This window comes from Pteronotus mesoamericanus, unplaced genomic scaffold (assembly GCF_021234165.1).
Source record: "Pteronotus mesoamericanus isolate MK-2021 breed Mesoamerican mustached bat unplaced genomic scaffold, CSHL_Meso_final contig_25, whole genome shotgun sequence".
NCBI classification, from domain to species: domain Eukaryota; kingdom Metazoa; phylum Chordata; class Mammalia; order Chiroptera; family Mormoopidae; genus Pteronotus; species Pteronotus mesoamericanus.
In genome coordinates this window covers 25,616,672-25,633,583 of record NW_026555105.1, presented here as the reverse complement: position 1 = coordinate 25,633,583, position 16,912 = coordinate 25,616,672, and the positions used below count along the sequence as shown (strand labels likewise).

At 36.6% G+C, this 16,912-nt stretch overlaps 1 non-coding gene across 1 annotated transcript; it reads left to right on the top strand.

Moving 5' to 3' along the window:
- Window positions 1–16,109: 16,109 nt before the first annotated feature.
- Window positions 16,110–16,299, top strand: LOC129071012 (U2 spliceosomal RNA). The gene has a single exon (XR_008529178.1). It is a non-coding gene; the product is annotated as a U2 spliceosomal RNA (small nuclear RNA).
- Window positions 16,300–16,912: the final 613 nt, after the last annotated feature.

The window sequence follows — 16,912 nt, the reverse complement described above, 5'->3', positions numbered from 1 at the left end:
GTTTGGGGAAATTCAAGCCTAAGGGCACTCTCCACAAACAGTGGAGATATTGGTAGTAAACAGTTAAGGGAAGGCGGACAGCTCTGTGAGGACAACAAACTAAACTGAAGGCCAGCTAGATTACGAGAAAGAACCAGAAAAAGAGATGGCTAAGAAGAGCCCTCTTGTGGTCAGAACAAATCTTAAAGACTGGCCTAAAACCTAAGCCTGAAAAGGGGGCCAAAATTAATTGGATGAGACTGGAGTGCAATTTATGTAGTGCAAAAGCACAGGGCATTGTCAAAAGCAATACTACAGTCCCTAAGCAATTAATTAGAAGAGCCTAATGCTGGCTGTGATAGCAATAGAGGCAGATAGTTTAACAGAGATCAGTGAGAGACACAGTTGGAAACCATCCTGCTCTAACAATCTGTCATCAGAGGTGACTGTGTGTGTGCCCCAGGCGGTGCCCTCTGACGCAGACACCAAAGCTTCACACTGGAGTGGGGAAAATAGAATTCATTAAAATAGACCATCCCAGTCACTAAACAAATAAATAAGCAAACAACAAACTCTGGAGAGGAGATCAGTATCCAGGGTTTGTAAAATATATTATCTAAAATGACCAGTTTTTAACAGTAACAACAAAAAGAAACATGCAAAGAAATAGGAAAGTTTCTCGGTATATGTCCCATACATGGGAGTGGGGAGCAGACAACAGAAACTGCATGTAAAAGGTAACATATGTCTGACATAAAAAATACTTTAAAACAGTCACTATAAATGTATTTTTAAAAAGAACTAGAAATACATTACAATGTTGACAATCCTACTTGATACAAGAAAAATTAAAATTTAAAAAAACTATGGACATACAGGACAGCTTGATAAAACTACAAAATAGAAAGAAAAAGAATAAAGATTAAAAATAAGAGAAGTAGAAGACAGATAAAAGGTCTATCACACATATAATTGAATTCTCTGAAGAGATAGAAAAAAATCAAACAGAGATATAATAGAAGAAAACTTGCCTGAAATAAAGTAGACATGAATCTTCTGCTTAAAAAAGGTGGGTCATGTTCCAGGAAAAACTAAAACAACACCAGTAATACCTGGTACAATTACTGGATTTCAAGAAAAATAAAATGATCATATGAACATCACATTCTCTATACCCAGTAAAAGAAAAATGTAGTTTAATAATGAAGGTATTAGTAGTAAAACCCTTCAATTAAAGCTTTTCAAAATAATTTAGGATAAAGAGAACTCATAATTGGATTTCTAGGTAAAAGCATAAGGATAGATAATGATCAACGGAATGGAACTGAGAGTCCAGAAATAAATCCATATGTTATGATCAATTGATTTTCTAAAAGTAAGCCAAGGCTAATTATTGGGGGAAAGAACATTCTTTTCAACAAATAATGCTAGTACAATTGGATACCCAAATGCAAAAGAATGAAGCCTTTATTTTATAATATGTATACAAACTAACTAAAAATGTATCAAAGACATATATAAAAGCTAAAATTATAAAGCTCTTAGAAGCAAACAAAGGGTCAATTTTCAAGACTTTGGATTTGACAATGGTTCCTTATATACATGACATCAAAAGCACAGGCAAAAAACTAAAAAATAAATTGAACATCATCAAAATGACAGACTTTTGTGTACCAAAAGACATTACCAAGAAAGTAAAAAGACACAGAATAAAAAAAATACATATTTAAAACAATATATCTGATAAGGGTGTAGTATCCAGAGAGTATAAAAAACTCTTGCAACTAGTCAAAGAACCTAATTTTAAAAACGGGCGAAAGACTTGAGTAGACATTCTCCAAAAAAGATATAAAAATGGTCAAACACGAAAAATGTTCAATGTCATTAGCAAAGAGGAAAATGCAAGTCAAACCCCAAATTAGATATAACTTCACATACATTAAGATGGTCAGAGTAAAAAAGACAAACAATAATAAGTGTTAGTGAGGATGTGAGGAATTTGGAACCCTTATGTGTTTGCTAGTGAAAATGTAAAATGGTATACCCACTGTAAAAACAGTTTGATGGTTCCTCAACAAGTTAAACACAGAATTATCATATGACTCAGCAGTCCCACAGGAGTTCAGTTTTATATTCTCAACCTCATGGAGACACTGGAAGTGTGGGCAGACGAACCTCAAAGAGACATTGCAAGTGTGGGCAGACAAGAAATATGAATCTCATCCATTGTTAGGTAATCACTAAGCAGAGTGGTTGGTAATTTTTCTCATATGGCTTTTTCCTCTTCCCTCAAGCAAGTATTTCAGTCTTCTCTCTCTCTCTCTCTCTCTCTCTCTCTCTCTCTCTGTCTCCCCACCCCACGCGCACACACACACTCCCTCTCTCTCTCTTTCATTTTTAAATTTTTTTTAAAAAAATCTAGGCTCTAAGCAATGTATCAGGCCTATATAATACCTAATTTGAGAACCCTATTCTATAAGAAACTTGTCTTCCTTCTCTTCTTAATATTTTGCTTACTTTCTTAATTGCTTGAATATAAAAAGAGTAAGTTCTGACTTTTGACTTGAATAGTAAAAAAGATAAGTTTCCTGGTTTATACATCAACAGCATAGAAATGCAAAGAGGGAGACTAGTAAGATAACATTTTAGCTAAATCAGAAACTCTATTTTCACAAATCCCACTTTCCTGAGGTTTCTCATCAGGAGAGGTTTTAACTCAACAAATACCTAGTTTGGTACCAAGATAGATCTGGATTTAGGCCAATTTAAATTATTTCATCCCCAAATTATCAAAATTTCAACCAAAATGTTGGTTTGGTTCAAACACAGAGTGTTCACTTTTGCTGCCTCCAGGGAAAATGACCTAGTTCGTATTTGGGATGAAGCTGTGGAAAGAGCTTGCGGCTTCCCTACTTTTACTTTTCAAAGGCTCGCTGACACTCACCACGCTCCACAATATCCCTCAGTTCCAACCCGTTAGTTCTGAGACTTTACAAAGCCACATGTGGAAGACAGAAAACAACAGCCCAAGTTTCCCCCTTTGCTCTGCAGACTACATAAAATAAAACAGAATCATCTTAAAGGGTAGAAAAACCACATGAACTCAGACTGCGCAAATGATCCAGTGCATCCCAGACAACCTGAAACCAACAAGCATCATGCAACACTGGCTATTTATAAGACACTGTCAGAAAAAAAAACAACCAAGAGCTCATGAAAGAAGCCAGTGCGCCATCCCTGGTCCTAGCCCCACGCATTGCTCCACAACGTCCCCCTGCCATTGTTTTGTGCTGAATGCACACAGCTCCTGGAGCTTTTCATCGGCTCTTAAATCCACTGCTGCTCAAGCATGAAATAGTTTGGGTTCCATTAAAAAAAAATAAATGTGCTAACAAGCTGTTAAACCACATTTTACAACAAAACGCATCAAACTGATGACTTAGCTTCAAAAATATGAACTAACCGGAATAATAAAGGCTTTGTAAAACTTGGATAAATGACATGATTACCTCACAGTGAGGAAAATCTGTGGGGCACATCCATGTAATCAAAAAAATAAGTTCCTGGTCCTCAGAGGAGAATTCAAAATGCTCTGCCTTGCCTCCCAACAGTCCTGAGCCCAAAGGGTTTGGACAGGAGGAAAAACAACACAGGTACCAAAAAAGCAGCGGGCGGGGGTGGGAGAAAGAAAGAAATTCAGTCAGTTCTTTGATTAACAAGACTTCTTGCCGGACTTAAGTACAAACAGCTGCCTGGACTCCAACAGCCAAGCCTAAATCTAAACACTCCACTGTTTACATAACCCAAACTTAATCAAGCGACCATATAATCCACCAATTTAAAGGATCCCTAAGAGTTTCAATGCAATGTTGCTTTTCTCACAGGCCAGTCCATCAACAAGCTGTTTAAAAAGGCTGGCTCCTCCAGCTCTATCTCCAGTCTTGCCGCATCTCTTGAGTGGTCATACTGCAGAGCTATTCAGGGCAGAACACTTAGATGATTTGGGATTATAAACCATTTCCTGTTATTCTTCTGTTGACATAGTGCACAGTATTTGTTTAATAAATCAGATTGTATTTTTTTTTAGTTTGGATTTGTAGGATTTAATATTATAGCAATATTGTTACTAATAAGAAATGAAGAACATTTTGTAATTCTTCTATAGAATAGAAGATGTGCTCTGAGATAGACAGATAAAGGTAATTTTCATGAGGAAAGGTATGAAAAAAATAATCATGAGAAAGATACGAGGAAAAAACTAAAATGCTCATGAACATTAAATTGAGGCTAACACATCCAATGACAAAAGGGACCCGTTATATATCATAAAGAGAGAAGACAGCTGGGCCCCAATTCTGTAAAACCAATACAGAATGATGCAGGCTGTGGCAAATGAGATGGTATATGTGGCATAAAGTACCTAGCGCCAACCTGTTTTTAGGTAAAATAACACCTGTATTGAGAGAGAATTCAGATCTTATATAGTTTGCACATTTAAAGTATATAATTCAATGCTTTTTAGTATATTCAGATATGTGTAACAATTACTATAATCACTTTTAGAATATTCTTATTTTCCAAAAGAGTCCCTGTACACTTGAGAATTACTCTCCATTTCCCTCCAACACTTCTACCCCTGAACAGCCACTAATCCAATTTCTGTCTATATAGATTTTCCTATTCTAGACATTTCATATATATGTCTTTTGACGGGTTTCTTTCAATTAGCATAATGTTTTTAAGCACTTCAACCCATTTGCCAAAACTGTGGGCCCCAATGTGACCAGATCTTCCAAACTTTAAGACAAGTTGTAAATCTGAATTCTTATACAAAATTGTCCAGCATTTAAATATGGGCCACTAATTAAAATTAAACACAAATTGTACAGGCTTCCCCACAGTGCAGGTCAAGCAAATAGGTCTGCATGCCAGATTCACATATGGGCCACCATTTTGTTTCCTCTAGGATTCTTGGGGCAGAGAGAGGGAAAAAGAAAGAGTGAGGTGAGATTGAAGAAAGCAAAAAAGGGGGTCAAACTCACATAAGCAAGAAATGAAGACAGGAAGGTCTGGAGAGAGGAAATCGGAGACTTCTCATAGAGGGTGGGTCTGCATCTGGTCAGCAGCCCAGGAAGAAAGCTCAACAGATCCTCCACCTTCCACAGCCTCAGCCCAGGCTTCTCTGGCTCTGTCCTGAGAGCAAGCCTGGAAAGTCAGACAGAGAGATCACTTTCTCTATCACATTCATACGCCCTGAAAGAACTAATGCAGATTGTCTCTAGAGAGAATTGAGAGGATCTAGCACCTTTAACAGGGCAATTAAGACACTCATTTGTGTTTCCAATCCTCACACCTTCCCTTTCTCTCCCTCTCCCCTAACACACTTTTTGCTCTCTTGCTTTCAGGGATATTTAGGTTTATGTGGCAGCTGAAAGGGAAGTTCTTCAGATCATCTTTCTAATTATCCTTGTATTTATCTTATGATCCTAAACCTTTAAGGTAATAATGCTAGATGGTCAGTACATAGGGAGGAGGAGACCAAAGAGTTCCTAAATAAGGAAGAGGGCAAAGGAATGGAGGGGGGAAGATTTCCCCAGTCTGGGAAAAGTGCTGGTCAGTGGGTCCCAGAGCAGCCCATTTCATCCACACACTAAGAGAATCAATGGGAAAACCGTAGAAGAGAATGGTTGCCTATTTAGGAAGGCTCAGGCTGATTGTTGGGGTTACTAATGTGAGTGAAGAATTCCATGTTTAAAGGTATCACAAAAGGAGAAGTGTGTCGTTCAAGCCACATAAGGGCTTGGCCAGGTAAGGACATCAGCAATGATCTTTATAAGTGGAGCCAAGAGGGCTCTTGTCTCTACTTCTGGATTAACCCTATTTCCTGGAAAGGTTATTTCAACAGTACTATGATTGATTTGATGGAGATCTATTTTTCTAGGAATAGAAATCCCATATCCCAGGCCCACCAAATTCTACCCACTGTCAAGACTGAGTTTTTCAGAAGACAACTTTAAGGGGGTAGACAGAATATCTGTGTATATTTGGGGAAAGAAATAATTACCAGAACCATATCTGAAGCCCTGTCCCCTTCTACTCGATGACTAGAGGGCAATGATTTTCTTTACTATTTCTGTGATTTACTCTCTAGGAATTTTCTCTTGCAGGTATGCACTGAGCTTAATTGGGTAAAATTCTACTGCATTTAAAAAGTGTTTATTGTCTAAAAATCATGTACCAGGATAAGACCAAGGAAGGCACGAACTTTACACCCAGAAAAGTCATAGCCAAGAACTGTACACATTAAACTACAATTTGATTAGTGGATATCATTAACACCAGCCAAGTGCTAATAAGATATATTATACTAGAAAGAACCTGGGATATTATCTCTAAAATAAAATCTTACCAAGTAATTTTTTAAAGTTTATTAAACATACCATTTTTGAATAAGGAAGGATTAGAATTAATACCATAGATAAGTTAAAGAACATACTACTGAACACTGACTAAACTTAAGTTCATATTGGGTTACAATGGAAAACTCAACAAATGAAAAAAATAGAAATTTAGGGCATAGCTTCTGGATGTAACAAGCTTTTTCTTAAAGGCTGGAAATTCAAAAGTACCATCCTAAATAATTATTGGCCAAAGAAGAAAATAAAAAATACAATGACAATATGATAAAAGTGGTAACTTAAAAGAGTGGCAAAAATTATTATCAGTCAACGGTTTGGGGCAGTAACTATTTGAAAATATAAATTTCTATCACTACCTTATAATATATACTAAGACTAATTTAAAAGTGATTAAAGTTTAAATGTAGGATTGATATAATAAAAGATATGTAGGAAGATATTAGAGAATACTTTCTCATTACAAATTGGGAGAGATTTCTCCAAACAGGAAAGAAAAAGGAAGAAACCACTTAAAATGGATATTTTTATTATACAAAGATGTAAATTTTCTGCATATCATAAACAAAATTTTTTGAAAATATATTTGCAACATGACAAAGAGTAAACATCCTTTACATATAAAATACCATATAAATTTGCTAGAAAGAGATAATTGCCCCCCAAAAAACCTGCATAAAAGATAGGCACAGACATAAAAACACACATGGACAATCAACAAACATAAGCAAAACATAGTAAAACCCACTAGTACTAGAATCAAATTCAAATCAAGATCAGTCAGTACCAAATATCACCAACTCTTCCCTGGTGTTCTCCAGTTCTCTGGTTTTTTGAGCTTTGGCATGAAAGGTAAAGTCAATGAATGGCCTCGACAATGTGGTAGTCAAATGGAGAACTTTGAGTGGAGCTGGGAGTCCAAGAGGCATCAAGAATGCCCAAAGATAGAGCTTCAAGAATCTTAGGATTGCAATAAAAAAAAAATCACAAAACACATGAAAAAATAAAACATGTTATTTCTTCGTTACCAAGAAACACACACACACACACACACAATTTTGGAAGTATCAGGATATATACATAAAACGCTTAGAGAAATATAAGGGTGCATCAAAATTATGACTAGAGTGAGTGATCAGTTAAAGTTGAAAAGTAACAAAAGTTGTAAAAAATAAAAAATATTATCACTCAAATTAGAAAATCAATAAAACGTTGACTGAATAGAAAATTTAACTTAAAGCTAGATCTAAAAATTCACTAAGATATTATGATAAGTGAAATAAGTTAGAGAAAGGCAAATACTAAATGATTTCACTTATAATATGGAATCTAAAGAAGAATATAAATGAGCAAACAAAACAGAAACAGAATCATAGACACAGAGAACAGACTGATGGTTGCTAGTGGGAAGTAGGGGTTAAGGGGCTGGGTAGAAAAGGTGAAGGGGTTAAGAAGTACAGATTGGTAGTTACAAAATAGTTACTGGGATGTAAAGTACAGCATAGGAAATAGAGTCAATAATATTGTAATATCTATGTATGGTGCCAGGTGACTACTAGAAATATCAGAGGCAAGGACACTTTGTAAAGTATATGACTATCTAACCACAATGCTGTACACCTGAAACTAATACAAAATAATAATAAATGTTAAAAAATAAACTACCAGTAATGAAAAAAAGATTAATCAAGAATGCAGTACAGAGATAAATGGTCAGCAAAAAGAAAGAACTACAAGGACACAGGGAACCTAGGATGAGAAAGTCTGAGACTTTAGGAACTTGTGGCCAAGATGGAGGTGCAGGTAGATACACTTTGCCTCTTCATACAACCAAAAGAAGACCAACAAATTTAAAAACAAAAAACAACCAGAACTTCCAGAAAAACGAACTATATGGAAGTCCAACAACCAAGGAGTTAAAGAAGAAACATTCATCCAGACTGGTAGGAGTGGGGGAGGTGGGAAGCTGGGGTGGAGAGGACATGCAGCAAGGCAGAGGCTGGAGGACTGGGCAGGAGAGAAAGCAGCTGGCAGTCCCATATTTGCATGCAGATAAACCAAAAGGAACAACAGGGGAGCAAGACAGGCTGCACAACTGAGGGTTCCAGTGCAGGAAAAGAAATCCTCAAAACCTCTGGCTGTAAAAATATATGGGGGTTGTGGCAGCGGGAGAAACTTCCAACCTCACAGGAGGGCTGCTTGGAGAGAACCACAGGGTCCTAGAACATACACAAACTCACCCACCTGGGAATCAGCACCAGAAGGGTCCAATTTGCCTGTGGGTAGCAGGGGAAGTGACTGAAAGTCTGCCAAGAGCCAAGCAAGTGGCATTGTTCCCCCTCTGACCCCTCCCCAACATACAGTGCCAAAACTCATTCATGTGGGTTACCCTGCCCTGGCGAATACCTAAGCCTCCGCCCTTTACAACCTAACAGGCTCGCTGAGACAAATAAATATGACCCAAATGAAAGAACAGATCAAAGATCCAAAAATAGAACTAAGCTATGAAAAGATAGCCAACCTATCAGATGCACAGTTAAAACATTGGTAATCTGGACGCTCACTGAATTGATTGAGTATGGTTGCAAAATGGAGGAAAAAGTGAAGGCTATGCAAAGTGAAATAAAGAAAAATATACAGGGAACCAACAATGAAGGGAAGGAAACTGGGACTCAAATCAATGATTTGGAGCAAAAGGAAGAAATAAACATTCAACAGGAACAGAATGAAGAAACAAGAATTCAAAAAAATGAGGAGAGGCTTAGGAATCTCAGGGACAATTTTAAACATTCAAACATTCAAATCATAGGGGCGCCAGAAGGCGAAGAGGAAGACCAAGAAACTGAAAATTTATTTGAAAAACATAATGAAGGAGAACTTCCCTACTCTGGCAAAGGGGATAGACTTCCTGGAAGTCCAGGAAGCTCAGAGAGTCCCAAAGAAGTTGGATCCAAGGAAGCACACACCAAAGCACATCACAATTATATTACCCAAGATTAAAGATAAGGAGAGGATCTTAAAAGCAGCAAGAGAAAAAGAGACAGGTTCCTACAAAGGAGTTCCCATAAGACTATCAGCTGATTTCTCCACAGAAACCTTACAGGCAAGAAAGAAGATTTGGAAAGAAGGGGCTGGAAAGAAGTATTCAAAGTCAGGAAAGCTAAGGACCTACATCCATGATTACTCTATCCAGCGAAGCTATCATTTAAAATGGAAGGACAGACAATGTGCTTCCCAGATAAGGTAAAGCTAAAGGAGTTTATCATCACCAAACCCTTATTTTATGAAATATTAAAGGGACTTACCTAAGAAAAACAAGAAGATCAAAACTATGAATAGTAAAATGACAACAAATTCACAACTATCCACAACTGAACCTAAAAAAAAAACACCCCAAAACAAAAACAAACTTAGCAAACAACTAGAATAGGAACAGAATCACAGAAATGGAGATCACATGGAGGGTTATCAGTGGGGAGGGGGAGGGGGAAGGGAATAATGGGGGAAAAGGTACAGGGAATAAGAAGCATAATTGGTAGGCACAAAATAGACGGGGGGAGGTTAAGAACAGCATAGGAAATGGAGAAGCCAAAGAACTTACATGTACGACCCATGGACATGAACTAAGAGGGTGGAGGAATGCAGGTGGGAGGGGGGTGCAGGGCAGAAGGGAATTAAGGGGAGGGAAAAAAATGGGACAACTGTAATAACATAATCAATAAAATATATTTCTTAAAAATGAAAAAGTCTAACATACATTTGTTCCAAAATCCAGAAAGACAGAGAAAGGGATCATGTTGAAGAAATGAAATCTGATAACATTTTCAAGATAAAAGACACATGTTCTCTGATTCATGAAGCTGAGGGTATCCCAGGAAGGATAATTAAGTGAAATACACACCTAGATCTGGTATAGTTAAATTGCAGGCCACTAAAATTTAAAAAAAGACTTTAAAAGCAACTGGAGGTGAGTCGGGTATACTGTGAGTAGGAAAGTGAGGTCATCTAAAAAGAAACAATTACACTCCTACCTAGTTTTTCAGAAGCAACAGCAGAAATACAAAGCTGAAGACTTATCTTCAAACTGCTGAGACAAAATATCTACCAATTTAGAACTGCTTAAATAAGTGTTTTTCAAAAATGCCTCCGCATGAAGCAGCAGCCATGGAGAGTCACCTGACCCACACAGGACTGTGTAAGGCAAAAACTAAACTTTGTTTATGTTAAGCAGTTGAAATTTGCAGGTGTTTTCTTACTGTGGTACAGCCTAGCCTATCTTAAGTGATACATAGAACATTTACTATCACACAACCTATATTCTGCAAATTTCGATTGCTTGACACAATTGAAGCAAGTAGGAAGACAAAAGATGAACTCAGAGGAAAAGACTACAAAAAAAAAAAAAAACTTGGAAAGCCAATATGACAATTTCACAAATAGGAGGCAACATTTATAGGAAAAGGAGAAAGAGGAGGAGGAAGAAAACTAGTGGTAGTGGAATTTGCCTATAACACAGAAAAATGAATTATAAAACTATAAGGAATGTTAATATTTCAGAGCAGAGTCAATAATCAACACAGTATCAAATGTTGAAATGTATCCCATAGACTCTCTTTCCCTTCCCATGTGTACTCTTCACTCTCCTCCATCTTGCTGGGGGCCCAGGAGTCTGATCTTTAAACAGTACGTCAAAGGTTCCCTTTCCCTCTAGTTTCTGGTTAAGTTCAAGAAATAGAAGACACCACTGGAGATGTGGGTTGGGGCATTTATTCTCCCAGCTACATCCGTGCCAGACTGAGTGGTCAATGAACCTGCCCCTTCACGGCAGGCACAGCTCCTGTCAGGCAGTCCTTTCCCGGACTCTCTGGGTTCTAGAACTACTCTCGTCCCTTGGCCTTCGGGCCCAAATATGATCATCTTCTACACTCTTACCAGCCCTGAAGTACTCCATCACCCCTTATGGAATTCCCGTTTGCTTATCCATACCTCGATAGTTTCCTCATTACACTCTCTTTCATTGACGCCATTTAAGTATACCATCTGCTTCTTGTTAGGACCATAACTAATGCAACAATTCAGTGGTTTTGCAACTGCAGCCTCAGGTGCCGTTTGGCAATGTCTGGAGACCTTTTTTATTATCAAAATGGAGGGATGCTATTGGCATCCAGTGGGTAGAGTCCATGGAAGCTGCTAAATATCAAATAATGCACAACAAAAAATTATCCAGTCCAAAATGTTAACAATGCTAAGAAAATGTGTAATAACTGAACATATGCCCAAGAAATGGCACAAATTCATGATATATAAATGGCGTCTTCAACAAAGGATATTAGAGACAGAGCATAACCATTTTTTAATTTTTTAAATAATTTTTTATTTTTCAATTATAGCTGATGAACATTATTATATTAGTCTCAAGTGTACAACCCAGTGATTAGACATTTATATAACTTACAAAGTGATTACCCTGATAAATCTGGTACCCACCTGGCACCATACATAGTTATTAAAATCTTAATGACTATATTCCCTGTGCTGTACTTTACATTTCCTGACCACCGATTTGTGCTTCTCAATCCCTTCACCTTTTTCACCCATCTCCCCAACCACCCTCCATCTGGCAACCATCAAAATGTTCTCTGTATCTATGAAAGCTTAAACATTTTTACACAAACAAGTGGATAAATTTCAAAGAAATTCAAAGGTCATAGACTCAGCAGAAATGAGAACTCTAGGCATATTAACATTTTATCACAAAACTCAAATATCAGTTTTAATTATCATAATTACAGGCATATCCTATTTAACATCACTTACCTATTTTTTAAAAAACAAATAATTAAATGGTCAAAATGTATGTTAATGTCGACCCAAAACCCCCAGCATAGTAAAATGTAGTAAAATACCTATATGTAAATAATAAACTACCATGTTAGGATGTAAATGCTTAAAATATGTCTTTGCAATCTCGAAACAATTAATGAGGTTGTTAACAAATCACAGTGAATGGAGCAGCATGGCCTCTCCTAGTTCAGCACCTCCAAAGTTTTTGTTATTTATTTTTTGACATTTGGTGCACTTTCCCAATGCCTACTTGTGCTTCTGGGGTTCTACCAATTGCATCTGGAGTATAATTCAAAACTATTCCTGTTCAGTATATTGTTAATGTTGTGTTGAGCTTTGGGGGATGTAAACATAATTTTTCCCACAGTCACCTGAAAAATGTTGCATTGAGAGATTTGTATATCCTAATGATATTTGGCTGTTAAAAACCAGGAAAATGTTAACCAAGTAAATACTTTGTGGGCTACAATTTTTCAACTGCTAGTTCATTATCCCATTATTAGCTGAGGCAGTCAGTTCTAATAGACCTGAAGCCAAGTGTCACAAAGAACCCTTTTGAATAGCAGGGTAGTTAGCATCCTCACTATTAGAATTGCAATACAGCTTGGTAATTTGCTTGGCTTTTCTTGCAAGAAACAAGATCCCAAAAAAAAAAAAAAAAAAAAAAAACCAAAGGGGGGGGGAAAAGGGGGGGGATTTAAAAAGTACAACATGCTTTCCCTTCAAGGCCAGTGCTTCAAAGCAACAACAAAGGAGACTGCCCAGAGAAACATGAGCCCTTGTGATTAATTCTTATTTTTCTCTTAATGAAGGTATTTCTCTTGCTTATTGTGTTTTTTAATTAATTTTTGCACTTTGGAAATAATAATAGCTGCCAAGAGAAGAGGCTAAGAAGAAAAATATTAGAAGAAAAGCAGAATCCACCTGTGGACATTTGATAATCTAGCTAAACATAAAATTCCTGAATTGTTAACATACTGCAACCAAAGCACCAACTTTCAAAGGTTAGCACTAAAACCTAATGGATTATTTCTCTTTATTGTTAGATAGTGTCCAACATTTTCACAAAAATTACATAATTTAATTCTCTTTTTACCTGTTTTGATTAGTGCTATGTTCAATTTTGATGATCTCTGTTATGACTTTAATGCCCACATTCCCCTAATTAGTGGTAGAGTGGGCAGAGGTTACATTAGAAACCCTGGTTCCTGTGGATTACTAACTAATCCAGCTATGTTAATATACTCCTGCTTGCACTTAACATGCAGCTTGCCAAATGTAAGTCCAGATATTCCCCTTAGTCAGCTCGAGGTGATCTATATCTGTTAGGTCAATTTCTCCTTCAACCAAGGTCCTTTCTAGATGAATATAATAAAACTTGATCAAGAAAAAGATCAGTTCTTCTTTATATGATTCACCTGAGTGATGATTCTTATTTTGTCTATATCTGATCATCACTCACTCATGGGTTTGAAATAAATTTAAAGAGTTGCTGACCAGTATTTGCAGCATTGCAAATAAAAAAATAAAATAGTACAATGTAGAACAGAATAGAAAACATCAGACTGTATTCAAGGAGTAAGATGAACACTAACTCAAGAAACTTTTTTCAGTTATACATATGTATGTATGCACCTACATGAAATGTATGTATGCATCTATATAAAATGTATGTACATATCTATAAAAATGCATTTCTTTATTCTGGACAATTATCACAGAGATTTTTTAAATCACTGATCTAAATCATTTTTAAAATTTTCTCCTATGCTATAGTACAATAAATACTATGATATCTGATGCACTTCCCCCATTTTCATCCAATGAACCATGCACCCATTTCTGACAGACATTGTCAGTGTCCAGAACATGGTCTGGCACATGCTATGTGCTCAGAAAATATCAGAGTTCACAACTGGGTGGTGGTTGCAAATCTTCCCCAGCAAAGATTTGGGGGAAATTCTTGACTTTCAAAGGTTAGTATTTTACTGACATGAAACATTTCCTGGCTGTTCCTAGTCTTAGATAAAAAGAAAATGCTCTAATAACAGTAAAACATGGACTAACTAGTACCCAACTAGTTCTGGGCCCTCTACCAGAATTCTATTTTATTATTTGTTTCATCAGAGGCAGGCAGAACAGGAGGATAAAAGCTCCTATTGAAATTTTAGTTTGGAAATATTTCATGGTTTTGGAATACAGGAGTTATTGGAGATTTTTTGCCCAACAATCCACATCTACAACACTATAAGGGTTATCATCTGCTGCTCAAAGGAATCATGCTGGGCACAGCAAGTGATCCTTACTCATCAGAGAAATATTTGTGTTTGGCGTATTCAATTTTGAGACAAAAACGTTGACCAGCATACCCTATAAAGGTTCCTAGCAAAAAAGGTTCCTAGTCAAAACACGAAGAGTTTTCCACTTAACATTAAGTTAATCAGGACACGTCATCCCTCCAGTGGCAAGGACTGGAAGTCAGTGTAGATCATATGTTTATGGAGCACCTACCCTCGGGGCAGGCAAAAACTATTTGAGTGCTTCATATTTCATTTATTTAATCTTTTAAAAACTATAAAAAATAGGTATTTTTTATTCTTATAGCAAAGAATGGGAAAGTGAGTTTCGAATAGGTTAGGTGGCTAAGGTCATCCACTTAATAATTGGCATATCCTGGATTTAAATTTTCTCTCAAGCTCATTCTCTTTTAACTAATGGTACCCTGAGACATAAGAAAATTGGCTGGTCCAAGCTTTACCATCAGAGTTATAGGCTTTGACCATGACGATATTATATTCTCCAAACATGACTTTTTGCACACCAGTGCCTTATTCCTGCTACTCCCTCTGCCTTCTGAATTTCCTCTATTGCACCCCATCCTGTGACATTAGAATCAACATTTATAGAAACTTTCTTATTTGTACAAATAAAATTAATTATTACATATGCCAAGATTTCCTTAATTGCAAGCAATAAAAAAAAAAACCAACTCATGCCAGCTTAAGTATAAAGGCACCATTACCTGGAAATTTCATGGTCATGAGGACCTACTCTTTCCATTTGTCTGTCATCCTCTGTGTTATTTCTATTGACAAGAAGAACCTTTCCTCATCCTGGCAATATGGAGGCCAATAATCCAGGCTTCCATTCTCGCATTTCCAAGTCCAGGAAAGTATAAAAGGAATGTCTCCTGGAGCCCTAGCTGGTGTGGCTCAGTGGACTGAGCACAGGCCTGCAAACCAGAGGATCACCGGTTCGATTCCCAGTGTAGGGCACATGCCTGGGTTGCAAGCTAGGTCCCCAGTAGGGCATGCGTGAGATGCAACCACACACTGATGTTTCTCTCCCTCTCTTTCTCCCTCCCTTCCCCTCTCTAAAAATAAATAAATAAAATCTTTAAAGAAAAAAAAGAATGTCTCCTAGAAATTTAAACTAAGTCTTAAACCTGATTTTCACAGGCTTGTGGTCTTCTCTGAAACAATTACTGTAAATAATTACTGTAGTGAACAAGATGCAGGGCTGATTGGCCAGGCCAGAGTTAAGGATTCAACTTTGGAATCAAGCATGAAGAGGAAACATGGGCATTATTCCTCCTAAAAAAAGTCCCAAGATAGATAGATATTCACAGTAATCACTGGGTACCTCTGCCATCTGTTCATACCTCTAGGACAGTCCTTATTATATGGTAGTTTTATATGTTTGTCTTTCCCCCATCAATTGAATTATAATTTTACTTTGATATATAAAATAGTAATTTAAAAATATTTTTCCTCAGGTCAATTTATTAGCATTCAAACTTTAATTCAACTATCTTCTATCATAATCAATAAATTTCAATAATTAGTTCTACTTAAAAACTGTGAGGTCCCTATCACTTCTTGGCCTTTGGGCTAAGATCAAGCATAGTATCTGTTCTTATCAGTTTTAAAAACTCTGAGGTCCCATATCAATAATAGTAGCCATAGCAATAATTATCATTATTGCAGCTAGTATATTTAATATTTATTACATGCCAGATATAAGGCTAAGTGTTTTACACATATTCTCTTTTATAATCTTCACAACAACCTGTGACATAACAAATAGGGTAACAGACTTTACATCTTTAACATATTCACCCAAGGTTACTGCAGCAATATGTGGTGGAGTCAGATTCTAACTTAAGTTTGAATCCAGGGAGCCATTCTGTTAACTAGCATGTGAATTCATTTTGACTCATGCCTTTGATACTATCAATTAAATCTATATAGTTTCCTCTCAAAGATCTCCAAATACCCCATAGCCATCATGCTATTAATTTCACAATATCTATAAAGATTTATGTTCTTTAACTTGTGAATGGTGATGCTGAGGCTTTCAGGAAGAGAGAATTTAATATTGCCCTGATAGATTTCATCTATGTGAAATCCCATTTTTCTGTCTCCCATATCTGTCCTCCTCACTAGAACATTAAACACACAATGTTTATATATTTAGTGGAGACATTATACATATACTATTTTGGAGACATTAGTGGAGACATTATACATATACTATTTTGGAGAGAAAAATACTAATGGGGTAAAAGTGTATTTAATACACTAACTTTGAAAAAGTTTTGACTTTCAGGCTATCTATAAAGCGTTTCCCACTGTGAAACCTCATTGCTTTAAAAAACCAAATGCCAGTAATGG